Here is an 18513-nt window from a genome sequence, read left to right on the forward strand (position 1 = left end):
AGTGGTTCTAAAACATCTAATTTACCAATCCTGTCCTGGTTATTAGACAAAACAAGATCAAGAATGGCATCTCCCCTGGTAGGGGTGTTAACAAACTGAGTAAAAAAACAATCCTGTACTAATTCCACCATCTCAAGTTCATTTTCAGAAGAGCCAGCAACAATGTCCCACTGTATCCCCGGTAGATTAAAATCACCCATAACTACCACATCATTTTTATTGCTCATAATCCTAATATCACTGTAAAAGCATTTTTATACATCCGACTTCTATAAACAAATAATACTACAAGGGAGAGACAGGAATCCGGGTGCCTGTGATACAGAGCTTCTCTCAAGTCCTCTGACCATGTTTTGCATATCATTGGGCTATTCTGAAACCTTGACACCAAGTGGCATGTTTTCCCGGTGAGTCATGTATTTCAGTTGTGTGTGTGTGTGCGTGATATAAACAGTACATCACCTCATTGCTGATTATTTCATACAGCCATTCCTGCTTTCTGGCAGACCTGTCGCTGCCGTGGTCTCCTCAGTGAGCACAGTGCTACACATAGCACAAGGCTACTGTTTTCTGCCACTTCATGCTCATCTACGACTGTAAAGCTTTTTTGGCCAAACTATGTATCATGAAGCAGCACAGCTCCCCCCGTGTGACGACACCTAAAGCAAAGAAGAAAAACAGAAGGCAAGTTAAAAAGCCAGAGGAAAACATTTATAGCACTCAGATAGATTAGGGGCTGCTAATAGCATGTTAATGAGCCACTAATAGTGCTGTAATCCCCTAGCACAACCATGAAATGGTGATTATTGACTTTTTATTACTAAATGGTAGATAGCTTCCGTATTTTAACACATTAAAAATGTGCAGTGTATTACTGGTAGTGAAGGGCAAATGGGCAGGGTTTACATATCAGATTCCAACAGTTAGTACAGGTTGCAAGCAGGGAAATAATGCCATAAACATTCCAGTCACTGAACTCCACATTACAGCTGCTCATCAACACAAGAGCATCATATATCTGTAGGTATTACATGTTTTCTAAAAGGCAAAGCAGGCAACAAAGTTCTGCTCTTCTGCCAAGTTAGAAACCATACTGGAAGATCTTCATGTCAAGATGCATGGACTACATTACAACTCATCTCGATGCTGCTACTGCCCTCTGTTTTGTATTAGGTAGGTTAAATTTAATCCTGGTTGCAAGCTCATGGGTTTTGATAACCCAGCATGACTGGTTCCAAGTAAAAAAAAAACAATAGATTTGTTTTTCCATCACAGTCAAAAATGTATAGTATGTATATACAGTTGCAATCAGAAATATTCAACCCCTTCACCTCAAAAGACATGACAGTAATGTAGATGAAAGATAGACAATAAATGACAAAAAAATCATTCAAACAAAAAACATTTATTGACACATATCTGAGTTAATTTGACAACAGAAGTTTACTTAACTTTGAAAATCAAATGAAAAACGTAATACTTTTAACACATGTGCATGTGCAGTATTATTCAACCCCCAGCTTTAGTACTTTGTGGAGCATCCTTTAGCTTATATAACTTCCAACAAACGTTTTCGGTAAATGCTGACAAGCTTCTTACACCTCTCAATCGGAATCTTTGCCTATTCTTCACATGCAAAAGTCTCTAGCTCAGTAATGTTTGATGGCCTCGGTGCTGCAACTGCCTTCTTTAAATCCCACCAAAGATTTTCAATCGGATTTAAATCTGGTGACTGAGAAGGCCACTCCAGGATGTTCCAGGATCTTTTTCTCCAATAAGCTTTGGTTGATTTGGAGATGTGCTTGGGATCATTGTCTTGCTGAAAAGTCCAATGATCACCAAGGTGCAATTTGTCAACAGAAGGCATCACATTTCTCTTTAAAATGGCCTGGTATTTTTGCTGTTCCACGAGTTTTAAACTTCCTTGTCCCAATGGTGACTCTTGGAATGTTAAATGTTTTGGAAATCTTCTTATACCCAAAGCCCTTCAGGTGTGATGAAATAATCTCCTCTCTCAGCTTTTGTGGAAGCTCCATTGTCTTTCCCATAATTGCAACTCACCTTGAATACCTTCATGAGTGGGGTTTATATATGCATCATAGCTGAAGCAAATGAAGAATCATTATAGAGTTCCCAAAGGCTTAATTATGTTTCAACTCCACTTTGAGCCATAAAAATTTTCAGAAAGCTTTATAAAACGACAGTATTGTATGGGGTTGAATAATTGTGACAAGGCTAACTTAACAAAACACACTGTTACACACAAATACTTTTTCATTTTATGTGTTGATTTTATGTTTCACTCAACTCATAAAGATGTCATCTAAAGCAGAGTCTTGCTTTTTGACACAACTTTAATTGATAAATCCTTAAAATCTTTGGGGGCTTGAATATTTCTGATTGCAACATTATGTATAGATACAATCCATACCAGTATATCTCTGTATTCTCTATGCGTGTATATGGAACCATATATATACTGTATATACAGCTGCCAGCTAATCAGGAACATAGAATACCTGGTACAGATGTGCTGGGAGCTGAGAGGAAGCAAAAACGCGGACTGTCTGGGGTTCCCCGAGGACTGGGTTGGGAAACAGTGATATACATACATATGTACACATAAACATTACAACAAAGCATAAATGCAACATAATCCAAGGGCTATGCTATCTAAAGCTCAAGTAAGCTGTAGTTTTCGATACATTCAATGAGTTTAACACCGTTTTTACTTCATACATTTGAAAGTTTTACCAAATGACAAATATTTTTAAATATAGTCCATATACTGTAGGAGAGGTCTTAAATTGACATACACTCACCTAAAGGATTATTAGGAACACCTGTTCAATTTCTCATTAATGCAATTATCTAATCAACCAATCACATGGCAGTTGCTTCAATGCATTTAGGGGTGTGGTCCTGGTCAAGACAATCTCCTGAACTCCAAACTGAATGTCAGAATGGGAAAGAAAGGTGATTTAAGCAATTTTGAGCGTGGCATGGTTGTTGGTGCCAGACGGGCCGGTCTGAGTATTTCACAATCTGCTCAGTTACTGGGATTTTCACGCACAACCATTTCTAGGGTTTACAAAGAATGGTGTGCAAAGGGAAAAACATCCAGTATGCGGCAGTCTTGTGGGCGAAAATGCCTTGTTGATGCTAGAGGTCAGAGGAGAATGGTCCGACTGATTCAAGCTGATAGAAAAGCAACTTTGGCTGAAATAACCACTCGTTACAACCGAGGTATGCAGCAAAGCATTTGTGAAGCCACAACACGCACAACCTTGAGGCGGATGGGCTACAACAGCAGAAGACCCCACCGGGTACCACTCATCTCCACTACAAATAGGAAAAAGAGGCTACAATTTGCACGAGCTCACCAAAATTGGACAGTTGAAGACTGGAAAAATGTTGCCTGGTCTGATGAGTCTCAATTTCTGTTGAGACATTCAAATGGTAGAGTCAGAATTTGGCGTAAACAGAATGAGAACATGGATCCATCATGCCTTGTTACCACTGTGCAGGCTGGTGGTGGTGGTGTAATGGTGTGGGGGATGTTTTCTTGGCACACTTTAGGCCCCTTAGTGCCAATTGGGCATCGTTTAAATGCCACGGCCTACCTGAGCATTGTTTCTGACCATGTCCATCCCTTTATGACCACCATGTACCCATCCTCTGATGGCTACTTCCAGCAGGATAATGCACCATGTCACAAAGCTCGAATCATTTCAAATTGGTTTCTTGAACATGACAATGAGTTCACTGTACTACAATGGCCCCCACAGTCACCAGATCTCAACCCAATAGAGCATCTTTGGGATGTGGTGGAACGGGAGCTTCATGCCCTGGATGTGCATCCCACAAATCTCCATCAACTGCAAGATGCTATCCTATCAATATGGGCCAACATTTCTAAAGAATGCTTTCAGCACCTTGTTGAATCAATGCCACGTAGAATTAAGGCAGTTCTGAAGGCGAAAGGGGGTCAAACACCGCATTAGTATGGTGTTCCTAATAATCCTTTAGGTGAGTGTAATATATATATATTAGGGCTGTCAAAATTAACGGGTTAACGCGGGTTAATCCATCATCATGATTAATCTGATTTAAATTTTTAACGCAATTAACCCATCTGTAGTGCAGGATGACTCAAAATCCCTGAAATGTCTCTGTCAATCCATTTTGGGCAGTTTTGGTGCATTCCATTTGCCCTCGGAACTCATATTCCGAGTCAGATTCCCGAGTTTTGAAGCCGGAAGTGACGAGATGCGCGCTCCCATTTCTTGGAGATCTGAGAAATATCTCAGAGCAGCACAGAGGATCTTGAGTTCAGAATCAAAGATGGCTGCACCCTTTATCAATAGAAGGGAAAGTTGTAGTTTTATACTGTTTAAGCACTACTTCTCATTTGTGGCTCATTAAATCGGTCGCACACACTATACCATCCAACTTATTTGTCGACGTGTTGCTACGGAGTTTTATACGTAAAGCACCGCGCGTAATGTGTTATCAACTAATATTGCTAACAATGGCAATTAACCGGGCTAGAATTGGATTTCATGATTAGTCGGATTATTTGTCGGATTTACGGTAGTTTGGGCTAATTGTAAGTGAAAGAAGATAAAGACCATTTAAACTGAGGTACAGTACCTTAAATCTGACAAGTTGTCGGGCTAAGCAAAAAATCTTGCTTTTTGATGTGGCAGATGGATTGCATCCGACTCATGTTCAAGATGTTCAGTAAACATGTTAAGTGCATATGTATTCCCTTTTTTCTTGAATCTGTTTGCTCATGCAAAATGAAATGCGATTAATATAGATTAAAAATTAATGGTATTTAATCGTGATTAATCTAAATTAATCCACAGCAACCCTGTGATTAATCTGATTAAAAATTTTAATCATTTGACAGCACTAATATATATATATATTTGTGTATGTATGTATTTAAGGCGACTTATTTTGTGTCAGATAAAAACATCAACAATTATAGGTAGATTAATAGACAACATTGTGACACCAAGGGGTTGGCTAGTAAAGACTTATTTGGACTGCATGCATTCAGCATGCTTCATGATGTGCCGAGAGTGGGGGGGAGGATGAAGACCATTCTGAGGCTTCCTCACACCAGTGGTGAGGGGCCCCTGGAGCCCTACTTCCCTCAAGGGTGCCTTGCGGCATTGCACAATGGGAGGAGCAATGCAGAGAGTGTGGTCCACCAGGTGCTGGCATTGGAAGAAAAAGCAATCTAAGCCCTCCTCAGCTTGTCCCCCAACAAGTAGCGGGACTACACCCCTCTGGCACTGACATTAGGGTAGTGCTTCCCCCAGTGTTCGTCAGAGGAGGGCATGAGGGCAGAGCAAGCAAGTCAGCAGAGGTAGGACAGTGCCACCCTTGGGGAAATCGCAGCGGACCCCAGTGGCCTGCAGGAAGATCTGGCTCTCCATACCAACTGCAGCCACCAGGTACACTTGCAGTTGCTCTGATAGAAGCAGACAGTGTACAGGTGATCATGTCCACACCAGAAACATCTCATCAACTGCCAGTCATGCCATGCTTCCCATTACAATGCAGTGACCCTCCAGCATGATTGCAGCAAGACTTGAAACTAGCAAACATAGCAGCAGATTATTGGTAAAGAGATCACCAGACTCCACACTGTTCTGGCAGGCCCTGATATGCAGCCAACCCCCCTGATGCAGCATAAGAATGACAGCATGACGATGGAACCCTCCCAAGAGATGGTTCAGGCAGTCCACAAACTATGGCAAGAGAGCAGCATGAGCCTGATGATGGGACAACAGTACTGGTTGAGGACACTATGAGATGGACACCTTGACATTTTCATAGCCAAGGATGACGAGTATAAGCTAATCAGATTTACCCAACACCATACTGACACTGGAGGTATCCTGCCCATCTGCCTGCAACTGCACAGGCTGGTCCTCACCAAGTATAGGCAGGTTCTGTGTGGATTACCAGAGCCTGAACTCTGTAACCTGGAAGGACTCATATGGACTGCCCTGGATTGACATTGCACTGGACCATATCTCCAGCTAAACATGGTTTAGTTCAGTGAACCTCTTTAATGGCTACAGGTTGAACTACCCCTGATGCTCCACCCAACATCATGTTCACCATCGGTCAAGGGCTGTGGCATTTTTGGCTAATGCCATTCGGCCTGTGAAATTCACACTTCCCTGTCAAAGAAACAAGGAAACAGAATCTAAAAACTGGGAAAATAATGAGAGCAGGTAAAACAGAACTAAGGCAAAGCAAAAAACCAAAACAGAATGTAGCAGGAGGAAAATATGAGATCTGTGCACCATTAATTTCCTGGCGGTGAGTCGCCAATAGGAGAGGGCGCTCAGACTAAAAGGGTTATGGGGTCTCCACACTCTTTTCGGCGGTCATTTCCATTGTCGGACTTCCAGTTCATCCACAAATTAGTGGTCGGGACATTTTGCATCAGTGCGTTTAGCCCCTGGGCAGAGCAAGTATAGCAAGCTGCGACAGGACGCCTGACACTGGGAATAATACGGCTGGGTTCTCTCCCAAGGTGTGAGTGGAACATCTTGCCTAGTTCGTATGTGGATATATAGCATTATATTATAATTAATCATCCCTTACCTTAATGCTCTATTACCACAGGGTCCAGTGTGCTGTGGTGTGGCAGTGATTGCTGCTTCATCTTACTTGGAATAACTGCTGCTCTGCCTATGGCAGCTCTGCTCTGCCTACTGCTGCTGTTTAGTGTTGCTTGCACTGTTTTGCACTTTGATCGCTCCTTCTTGGTTTTGCTGTACTCTGTCCAGCCTGTTGCTGGTCTGGTAGCCGGCTGATTTTATCGGCAGGTTCTTAACCGTGGTACTGTTTTGCTGGGGTGTGTGCGTCAGCGTGTGTGTGCGTATGCCGGTGTGTTAGAGGGGTTGATTGGTCCCTCGCTTTTCAAAGGCTTGTGTGTTTTTCTTTTGTTACTTAATTGTATTACATTTACTTGTTTGGTATATTTTGTTTCATGTTTTGGATGGGCAATATGCATTTTTGCTGTGTCCATTAATGTGAATTTCCTTTTGTGGGTCATATTGCCATGTATCTTATTTTATTTATTCTTTATTGGTTAATTTTGTTTGTTTAGAGTGCAATTTTTCTTTTTGGGTTTTGTGTGCCGAGTACACATTTGGTTTGCAGTTATTTTTCACCTGTGTGACTGAGTGAATCCATTGGGTTCTTCTGTACTGTCTTAGGCTCCAGTGCCAAGTCTTAGACCGGAAAGAAGTGGCTGCTGGTATCTGGGCTGTACTCTAGGCCAGGGTTTCTCAACCCGGTCCTCGGGGACCACCAGACGGTCCATGTTTTTGCTCTCTCCCAATTCCCTGCCAATTGGGAGAGAGCAAAAACGTGGACCGTCTGGTGGTCCCCGAGGACTGGGTTGAGAAACCTTGCTCTAGGCCTATGGTGTTCTGGTTGACCAATCTTTTTTTTATGGTTTGAGATTTAATAAAATCTGTGTTTGGAACAACGTCTCTCCGCTCTAATAGTCAACGGACCAGTGTGCCTTGGTTCGGTGGTAGGGCGACCAAATTTTCTCTGGATGTAATTCCTCGGGTGGCGTAGTCGAGCTTGAATTGTGGCCATTAGTACCATTGGTTTTGGTACTATTCAGTAGCATCCCATTCCTCTCGCCACAAGAATATAAGTAACTAAACTAGAAAACTGAAACAAATGAAACCCTAGGGAACAAAATCTACAGAAATACAAAAAACACAGGAGGCAGGGTTTGAACATGCGATCAGAGGATTGAGCTATGCAGCTATCTGGGGAGCAGAGGAAACACTGAAGACTGACAATGGGGAGTACAGGATGTAAACCCTAGGAGAAGACACAAAAAACAGGGTGCTGACCCTGACATTTCCAAGGAAGCAGTGCAACTTCTATCTGGATGACCTGCTCTCTTATGCTGCTGACTCTCAGAAAGTCCTAAAAAAAACCTGCTCACCATGTTCACTGCCATGACACCTAACTCTGCACCTTCCTGGGTCTAGCCTCATATTACTGGGAGTTTATGAAGGCCTTCATTAAACTGCCAGCACCACCAAGCCACTCCACTAGCTCAGTGAAAAGGGACAGTTTTTCATATGGTTGGAGGATTGTGCCACTGACGTTGGCTGCCTCTGGACTGTGCTGATCAAGGCCCCAATGCTGGCATACCCTGAGCCAGCACTCCCATTTATCATGAAGGCAGACACTAGCAATGTGGGACTCAGCACAGTGTTGTTGTGGGTGGAGACTCAGAGCAAGAGGATGGTGGTCTACTTCAACCGGACTTTGAGCCACTCTGAAAAAATGTTATTAATTGTAAACTTCTGACTTGGTCCAGGCCTGCCACCATTTCCATCCCCATTTCTGGTGATGGTGCTTCTAGCTGCGTGCACACCATATGTCCTTTGCATGGTTGTTGAGTTTCCAAAAACCCCAAGTCACCAGTCCCGAAAGCCAATGCCGCAGAATCACATGGGGGTACCTTTAGAGAGGGTTGGAATTCCAGTTATTTGCAGAGAAAGTTACTGCACATTGATTTTGTCAACTAGCAGAGCCAGTGGTGAATATGCATAGCAAAATGGCCTTGCTGCCATTGAGCTAAATTTAGAACATTTTAGGGAGGTTTTCATGTGAATGGAAGTTGGCACCACTGCTTACTTTTCTCCGAATCTGACTTGGCAGGAGACTGAGCAACAAGCCCTTTTCATTAGACTACCTGCAGACTAAAGGTTATGAACAGAGCAGCTCCCCATACAGGTAAGTCCTATTAAAAAGGATGCCTGCCATCGGGGGTTTACCATATCCCCGTAGAGAGGACGTCTGCCATCGAGGGTTTACCATATCCCCGTAGGGAGGACGTCTGCCATCGGGGGTTTACCATATCCCTGTAGAGAGGACGTCTGCCATCGGGGGTTTACCATATGCCCGTAGAGAGGACGTCTGCCATCGGGGGTTTACCATATGCCCGTAGAGAGGACGTCTGCCATCGTGGGTTTACCATATCCCCGTAGAGAGGACGTCTGCCATCGAGGGTTTACCATATCCCGTAGAGAAGACGTCTGCCATCGTGGGTTTACCATATCCCCGTAGAGAAGACGTCTGCCATCGAGGGTTTACCATATCCCCGTAGAGAGGACGGCTGCCATCGTGGGCTTACCATATCCCCGTAGAGAGGATATCTACCATTGGGGGTTTACCATATTCCCGTACAAAGGACTCCTGCCATTGTGGTTTTACCATATCCCAGTAGAAAGGACGCCTGCCACTGTGGTTTTACCATATCCCCATAGAGAGGATGCATGCCATAGTGGGCTTACCATATCCCAGTAGAAAGGACGCCTGCCATTGTGGTTTTATCATATCCCTGGAGAGAGGACACCTGTCATCAAGGGTTTATCATATCCCGGTAAAGAGGCCTCATGCCATTGGGGTTTACCGTATCTCCATACAGTGGCCTCCTGCCATTGGGGGTTTACCATATCCCCATAGAGAGGACACCTGCTATCAGGGGTTTACCATATGCCCTTGGAGAGGACGCCTGCCATTGTGCCATCCAGGGTTTACTATATCCCTGTAGAGAGGACTCCCTTCATCAGTGGTTTACCATATCCCTGTAGAGAGGAAGCCTGCCATTGGGGGCTTACCATATTCCCATATTACTGTCCCAAGGGATGAGGGGCTACTGCTGAGCCAGGAAATGCCAGGCCAAGGGAAGGCTGCTCTAGGATACCATATTTCTGCTGCCTGCTTTGGATTTGCTGGATATAGATTTCAGCCATATCGGAAGTGACTTCACCACATGGTGCACTGAACATCGAATCCACCCCAGAAAAATAGCAGGAGAAGCGGATGTTAATTCATGCTCCTGTATACTAGAAGATATTTATTTTACTGCCATTCATGTTAATCTAGGTCTACAAAGGGTCTCTCAGTCCCACACAGGATATCGCTGCCAACATTCACAAATGCCCACTGCTCAGCTCGTCTCATTCACTTTGAAATCAGCAGAAGCCTGAAACCTGAACCCTGAAAGCAAAGACCATCTTGGCCCTGACAGGGAATGGGAAATCACACACAGCTTTTGGGCTTATTTTTATAAATTCTTGCCTTACCGCAGAGAGAAAACACAGAACTTCAAAAAGTCCCTTCTTTCTCTCATATATAATTATTTTTCTATCCTACATTAAGAAATGCACCATAATTTGGAGATTTTGGAATATTAACTTAATCTAGTGTAATCTGTTGATTATCTGGTATAGTGTGTTTCTCTTGCCATATGTCCAGGGTTTACGGAGTCACTGGGTTCATCGAGAGTACACATGCAAACCATACTTATGCAATGCTTGGACACTGCACAGCACATTAACTAGCAGCCCGAAACCCTCCATGGGTAGAGTCTCGGCACTCCAAGCCAAAACAGTAGTTGTTAAGGAGAAAAGGTGAGATTTTTCCACTCGCTAGGCAAAACTCAGCCTCGTTTTTAACAGTAAATCAGTCAGTCACCAAAACAAGACAAAAATCCACAGGCACATTACCCCCTCATATCTAATTCCAACCCCCCCCCCCCCCCTACAGTGCGTGAAGACACATTATCCCATGAAACCCAACTCCAACTTCCCCCCCCCCATAGGGAGTGAAGGCACATTACCCCCTCATATCTAACTCCAACCCCCCCCCCTACAGTGCGTGAAGACACATTATCCCATGATACCCAACTCCAACTCCCCCCCCCCCCTCATAGGGAATGAAGGCACATTACCCCCTCATATCTAACTCCAACCTCCCCCCCTACAGTGTGTGAAGACACATTATCCCATGATACCCAACTCCAACTCCCCCCCCCCCCTCATAGGGAATGAAGGCACATTACCCCCTCATATCTAACTCCAACCTCCCCCCCTACAGTGTGTGAAGACACATTATCCCATGATACCCAACTCCAACTCCCCCCCCCCCCTCATAGGGAATGAAGGCACATTACCCCCTCATATCTAACTCCAACCTCCCCCCCTACAGTGTGTGAAGACACATTATCCCATGATACCCAACTCCAACTCCCCCCCCCCCCCCCCATAGGGAGTGAAGGCACATTACCCCCTCATGTCTAACTCCAACGCCCCTTATAGGGCACGAAGGCACATTACCCCATGATACCCATCTCCAACCTTCATTTGCTCCAATCTTCTTTTCTGCTTGCATTTGCTGCCAGTATCAGTCTGTGTTTTGACAGAAAGCACTGTTGTTGCTGTGGAAAACATTTACAACTCCACCCCCCTATGATAATTAAACCATTGTGTGGGGGAGTAACATATCTCTACTAGCACTTGTGTTCCCTTTTCCCCTGGATCAGATGCAGAATCTAGTCTCCCAGCTACTGGTTCTGAGATGATTCTTTTGTCAGTGGCGACCTTCCAAGGAGTGTAGTCCCAAAAATTTTGAACTTTCAGCCTTTGTTGTGCTTTATTTAACTTTTATTTTCTTTTTTTTCTGTCTTCTGTTCTGGTATTTCATTTATGAGACTCATATTTCTTTGTCGAATATGCTGCCTTTTTGCAACATTAGCCAAGCATAATGTTGTCGTTCAAGACAGTAAATTCTCTCAGACTTACTCGGGCTTTGCAGAGGGGCTGACACAATCAAAAAGTACTGAAACAAGAAAAGTAAAATGAAGACATCATAAACTGAAGGCAGCACATTTTTGATGACAAGAATAGTCTAATCAAAATCAGAATCAGACCATCTGTCTGCAAATTATGGCAGTGTTTATTTGGTTTGCTGATGACCAGGTAAACACTGTTTATAGAGCTACATCATTAATCTACCATGGCCCAGTTTGTTCCCAATCTTACATATTTTTCTAAGCAATCTCACTATTATGCCTCAGGCTGTCTGGCAAGCACATTTTGAGAACTTAATTTAAGTGCTCAAGCAATAGTAAATTTCATAGTTTTGGCTTGCCTGGTCATTCTGTGAAGTATTTTCAAATTAATTCACCAACAAACAAACCATAATATTGTTAATATAAAAGATTAGGCATTTTGATATATTCTCATAATAGGGGAGACTCCATTTATTCACAGTTTGTCTATTTCAACTCAAAAGGCTACAGGAACACCTCATTCCACATTAGCAACACATTTAAATAAAAGAGTAAATCAAAGAACATAGACAGGAATGTGCTGAACTGTACTAAATGGGGCCTTTTCCTGTGTGAGATGGGCATGTTCATTTCAGACACTCCTAAACTGGTAGTTCAGTGCCTTCCGGCATTTCTGCTCTCACCAGTCAGTGATTTCTGAAGGTTCCAGGCATCCGTGTATTAGATAGTTAGGGATCCCTTCAACTGTTCTACAGGGTAAGGTGTTCGAAAGAGTAATCTTCCTTCATAACTCATCAAACTTATTTTTCTTCATCTTGTAAAAATGAAAATGAAAAAAAAAATCATCAGATGTCCCTGGTCTCCCCTAAATAATGTAAAGGTTGTAGCAGAGAAGCAGGCATGGGGTGCGTTCCTGCAGGAGCTTATTTTTGTCCTGGGGACACAGAGAAAGACCTAAGGCTTCCGAATTCTGAGTGAGCAGGGCCAAACCCAGCAGGAGTTCACACGGACCTTCCACAGGGAGCAGTCGTGGCAAAAAAAAATCAACTTCTAAATAGTCCAAGCTATGTGGTCACTTAAATTTGTCGTTCTTTGAGAGAGCAATTTTATCCGAATGACACAATGGACTGGAGGGAGATCCAGCTGGCTGCCTTTGAGTGCAGGTGGTCACTGCTTTATATTCCTAAACAAACCATCCGGGGGGAACGAAAAGAACTCCCGTTAAACTCATGGGCAATGCGGCCGAAAGCTTGCCTTGCTGTTCAGTCCCATCCACGTCTGCACCGTGCCATGGAACAGCCCGATATCCGGCTGAGGAGAAAGCAGGCAGCTGGGCCCCGTGGCCCACAGCTATGAGATCATGCTGGCAAGCGACTTTGTGCAGAGGGCGCATGTGGAAGCTGCCGGAAAAGCCACATCGGCATTCCAGGAGCTTTTGTTCGGCCATTCGGAGGCCACTGACTGGTGCTGGGAGGTACACAAAAGATAAACTGTGAGTGAACCTGGGCCAAATTCTCTCCCAGCACACTGAGAGCATGACTTGTTTTGCTTGGAAGGGGATGGCGTTGTGGGGGTCATAGTAGACCGCCACATCTGGCTGCTCTCTCCATCTTTCCCCCGGGGAGGTGCATCTGTGTGCACAGTTCGGTATTCACACACGTAGACAGAGACACACACATACTTTACATTATACGCTATATTTGTAGGAATGTCCCATTGCCGCTGAACAGAATTAATGACTTCTATCCCAGCTGGAGTCACAAAAGTAAATAAAAAGTAGTAACAAAAATCAAGAGTTTTGTTGTTTCTTAAAATGGGACATCAGCAGTGCTCAAAGGTAGAAACTGAAAATGCTTTCTCCATTGAGGACATTGGGTCTGTTGCTGTTCCGACATGCCAGAGCTCGGAGGCCTTCTCAGCTTGCATACATAGCTAGGTTCTTCTCTTGCTCATCTTTCCATGGTTAGAAGTGATCATTGCCATTTGTAAAGAACTGAACAAGAAACACACACGACGGGAGGCAAGTGAAAGAAGTGTGCACTGGTTCTCACAGTCCCAGTTTGGCACATGTCCTGACAGGGAGACCCAATGACTGGATAAACAGTCCGATACAGACTGTATCTTTCTTCTTGTGTTTTGTTTCATTCTTGTCAAATTTTCAGGAGGAGGTTTTCTCTAAACGTGTCATTGTAAAGTTGGCATAGGTTACCTATAAATATATAAGTTATCTGCAGATATATTTCTGAGGATGTTCCACTTCACTGGACCCACCATGTTTATTTTTCATTGGACTCGTTGAAGACAGCAAATTTACTCTGCTTAAGACAGCCAGACCTGGCCATACATGTGCATATGCACAGGCAGCCACAGAAGCAAATACACACAAGCAACCACATATGTGCATACGCATATGCAACCATGGATGCACATACGTGCAACCACATGTGAACCTGTAGCTGTTTGAATGGCAGAGTGAAACACATCTTAGTGTGCCCAGTTACAGGGTAGGGTGGGTGGTGTGACAGGATGCCAGCATAAGAAACAAACCTACTTCAGGATAAGAAAGAAACAGTTTGGATGAACTGTTCTGAGAGCCAAATACACACAGTCAGCTCCACATTATGGACTTGGTATGATACCGAGTTGGCTCTGCTGTAAGCCTTAGCTGTAATACAGAGACTCACTCATCTCCACTGTAGGGACCAGCTGTAATACAGAGACTCATTCATCTCCACTGTAGGGACCAGCTGTAATACAGAGACTCACTCATCTCCACTGTAGGGACCAGCTGTAATGCAGAGACTCACTCATCTCCACTGTAAGGACCAGCTGTAATACGGAGACTCACTCATCTCCACTGTAGGGACCAGCTGTAATACAGAGACTCACTCATCTCCACTGTAGGGACCAGCTGTAATACGGAGACTCACTCATCTCCACTGTAGGGACCAGCTGTAATACAGAGACTCACTCATCTCCACTGTAGGGACCAGCTGTAATACAGAGACCCAGTCATCTCCACTGTAGGGACCAGCTGTAATACAGAGACTCACTCATCTCCACTGTAGGGACCAGCTGTAATACAGAGACTCACTCATCTCCACTGTAGGGACCAGCTGTAATACAGAGACCCAATCATCTCCACTGTAGGGACCAGCTGTAATACAGAGACCCAATCATCTCCACTGTAGGGACCAGCTGTAATACAGACACCCAATCAACTCTGCTGCCAATGACGACTCTCCTGCCTGCCCCGCTGCCAGTGATGTCCCCCCTACAATTTATGTGTCTCCTCCCTGCCCCCCTGCCAGTGACATCTTTCCTGCCCGCCCTCCTGCCAGTTGATGTATCTCCTGCCCGCCCTACTGCCAGTGATGTATCTCCTGCCCATCCTCCTGCCAATGACGTCTTTCCTGCCCACCCTCCTGCCAGTGACATCTTTCCTGCCCGACCTCCTGCCATTGATGTCTCTCCTGTCTGCCCAGCTGCCAGACATGTATCTCCTGACCGCCCTCCCACCAGTGATGCCTTTCCTGCCCACCCTCCTGCCAGTGACATCTTTCCTGCCTGACCTCCTGCCATTGATGTCTCTCCTGTCTGCCCAGCTGCCAGTGATGTCCCCCTTGCCAATGACATCTCTCCTGCCTGTACACCCCAACACACATTGTGTTGTCGAAAGCAACCCCATCACCTGCCTGCCCTGAAATCAGCTTCAGTAACTCCACTGGACCTTCCACATTTATACCTGGACTATACACAATTTTACTTCATAAACTGCGACTTTGCTATTTTGGAGTTCCTCTCCTGGCCCCTGGAGGACGGGCTCCCCCTTTCTGGTTCCTCTCAAGGTTTCTTCCTACTAGGAAGTTTTTCCTTCCCACTGTTACCTCTGGCTTGCTCACTGGGGGCTTTGGGCAGGGATAATGTAAAATGCTTTTAGATAATGTAGCAAAAGCTGATGGACGAGCAGTCAATGCCCACCACTAACATCACGCTAAAGTGGAGGAATTGAATATTTTAAAGGATTTTTTTATCTTTTTTGTTGTCGTTAGTTTTAGTATTGGTCAATGAACACAAATTAAACAAATTAGCTGCAACAATAACATTCATTCAATTTAATCTACTTTTATATAGCACCTTTCACAGCCGAGTCACCACAAAGCAGTTTACATGGGTATGTTGCATCCCAGAGAGTACACATTCATTGTAATCCCTCCCACAATTGTAAGTAGCTTTGGAATAAAGTGTCAGATAAATGAGTTAAATGTAAAATTAAGTTTCCTTTAATGATACCCATATAAGGGTTCAAATACAGAAAAATGCTAGCATGTTAATCTATTGGGGTGCTTAAATCAGATATACATTGAAGATTAGCCAGTTGTGGAAAGAAATGTTTTTCCCCCATCTAGTGGTCAAACTTTTATCTATTTTTGGACAGCAAACAACAAAAAGTTTACTTGTGGCGTCCTCAGCCTGTTCACGCTGCCAGCTTTGGGTATATTGATTTTCATGATATATTTGGGTTTCGACTGGATTTATAACAATACAAAGCGATAATCTATATCATTTAATCACACTGAAAAAAGCTAATAACATGGGCTCTTGGTGATGACCATCCACAGTATTTTCTCTGCTTCATGTCAGCGAGAAACAACATAAATAGTAATGCTATGGCACGGGGTTAAGATTTTAGTACCACACTGAAAAAGCAGTCAGGAAAAATGGAAGGATATATTTTCTTATTATTAGAGTAACGTACAGATCAAATGTATTTCTAATCAAGTTTAACTGGTTACACTTCTCTAATATTGTTGTGCTATACATTTAGAACTCATCATTAATGGACCATGAAAGTATCACTAAAAGGAAAAAGTTGCTAATGTAACATATCCACGAAAAGGCTTTGTAAATCATTCAGATACTGTCAGGGATTAGCTCGAGACAAAAGCCATAATGGTACAGTAGCAGAAAGCAAACAAGACATTTGCCAACTACCTTGGCACAGTTGTGGCTACTTCAGCTGAATGTTTAGGATCTTCTGACTAATCGTAGCTAAGCAATACCTTTGGGAAAACAGTCAAACAATAAAAGCAAACATGCCAAATAACATGTAAGTGCAGCAGATCTCCGCATTAGTGCCAAGTGCATGGAAGTGGAGTAAAGCCTGTTGTCAAGCTGATGGCATGTTTATTTTGCATAAATGAGATTAGGGATGTCAATGTTTGCAGGCAGCTATATGATCAATATATATGATATATGATCATGATTTTTATGAATAACTCCACTGGTATCTTGATATACACAAAAAACAACATACTTCACAGTTTTAAAACGGCCTTTTGAACATGACACTGTATTCGCATTAAGTCCCTTTAAGGAGCCCTAAAGGTCTTTCATCAAGTAGAAATTGATGAAAGACCTGCAGGAAATTACATTGTTCACTTTCATGGAGGAAAAAAACTCTAGACTTTGTGCAGCTTAATTAGCTTTGCCGCTAAATAAATGCCTTGAGCTGCCTGTAAAGCTGCCCTGTTCCTCCTAGGTGCTGTTGTACTGTTTGTTTTTAGGACATAACAACAATATCAGGAGGACAGATTCAGCTAAAAGAATATAGTCACAGTCTTGTACCCTTCATGATGACCTGGAGGAGATGGAGTCAGAATACCACCCTGGGCTGAAACACCATCCATGTTGACATACTGGCTCTGAAGGCTTCTGCTGCTAACTGCAGTCGGTGCAGTTAGCAGCAGAAACACAGGGGCTGATATCCATCACATTTAGTCACTCGGCACGAAAGCGCGGCGCTCCAGCCTGAACCTGATACCTGCCTGCATATTCAGTGAAATATAGACTTTTCTCCTACCATGTCGTCGGGCAGTTCAGCTATTTTAAAACCTGCTCGTGTTACTTTTATGGGTTTTATTTTATCAGTGGCATGCTGTGCCCTCAGTGAAATGGCATTTTGGGCTGCCATCTGGCACACAACTGCAAATAAGGGCAGATGTTTGCTGGTCGTCAAAGCCTGGCTTTGTGGAGACCGTGCTCGGAGCTAGCTTCAAATAAAGGAAGAATTACGGGCATGCTGTTGGTTTTCAGCTACTATTCATCACCTCAACAAGCACCCACAGCTTAATCCTGACTGAATATCAGGATGAACTCTACAAAATGTTTGAAAGCCAATGTTAGCCACACATAGACACATGAACCTACTCACAACCCTTGGTTTTCATCTTGATAGTTCCATTTTTAACAATGAGCAGCTCAAGTCTTACCGCATATAGTGAAGTCTGATCCCTGGAAGCCTCCAGCTCCCTGGCAGCTCTGCTGTTTCTACAAGGAGCCTGAAACTTGGGCTGAAAATGCCGTATCTCATTTCAGTGACCAATGACATCATCTCCTTCCTGAGGTCTAGGATAATTGTGCAATGTGCTGAATGACAGTTATACATTCCATTTCAGGGACCAAGTGGAGTTCAGCTGTCTGGACAATGGTAGACTTTTATAAGTTTTACTGATATCAGCACCAACAACAATTCTTCTCATGTATATCTTAACGGTGCCCATACGGAGTGCTTAAATATGTTACAAAAAAAGATTAACTAGCAGAAAAAGCAGGGAGTACCACAGAGGTGAACCAAATTGGTTGCTATTTTGTGTTCCAAGAGGCAGTCTTCTGATAAATATTTCACTTAAACTGCTATATAAAAGGTTAAAATAAAAAAATGTATGCTAGCCTTGTAAGTATATAAGCATCAACTAGCCAAAATAATTAAAGTTAACAATAATAATATGTATTGGTTTAATAACCCCTTCTCTGAATAAGACATTTAAAGTTTTCACACAACAACAAAGGGTTGAGTAAAAGGACCA

The 18513-nt window shown here is 43.5% G+C and overlaps 1 long non-coding RNA gene across 3 annotated transcripts in view; it reads right to left on the reverse strand.

Annotated features, from left to right (window-relative positions):
- LOC140587464 (uncharacterized) overlaps positions 1-17992 on the reverse strand; it is a 31158-nt gene extending 13166 nt beyond the window's left edge. The window contains exons 1-2 of one of the 3 annotated variants that reach the window (XR_011989140.1): positions 17917-17992; positions 463-2584 (exon numbers count right to left, since the gene is read on the reverse strand). This is a non-coding gene — a long non-coding RNA (uncharacterized lncRNA). Of the gene's footprint in view, positions 1-462; positions 3184-17916 lie in introns of those variants that run through there. The other 2 variants (XR_011989141.1, XR_011989139.1) reach the window with 2 other exon arrangements.
- Between the last annotated feature and the right edge of the window lie 521 nt (positions 17993-18513).

Source organism: Paramormyrops kingsleyae, unplaced genomic scaffold (genome assembly GCF_048594095.1).
Source record: "Paramormyrops kingsleyae isolate MSU_618 unplaced genomic scaffold, PKINGS_0.4 ups256, whole genome shotgun sequence".
Taxonomy (NCBI): Eukaryota; Metazoa; Chordata; class Actinopteri; order Osteoglossiformes; family Mormyridae; genus Paramormyrops; species Paramormyrops kingsleyae.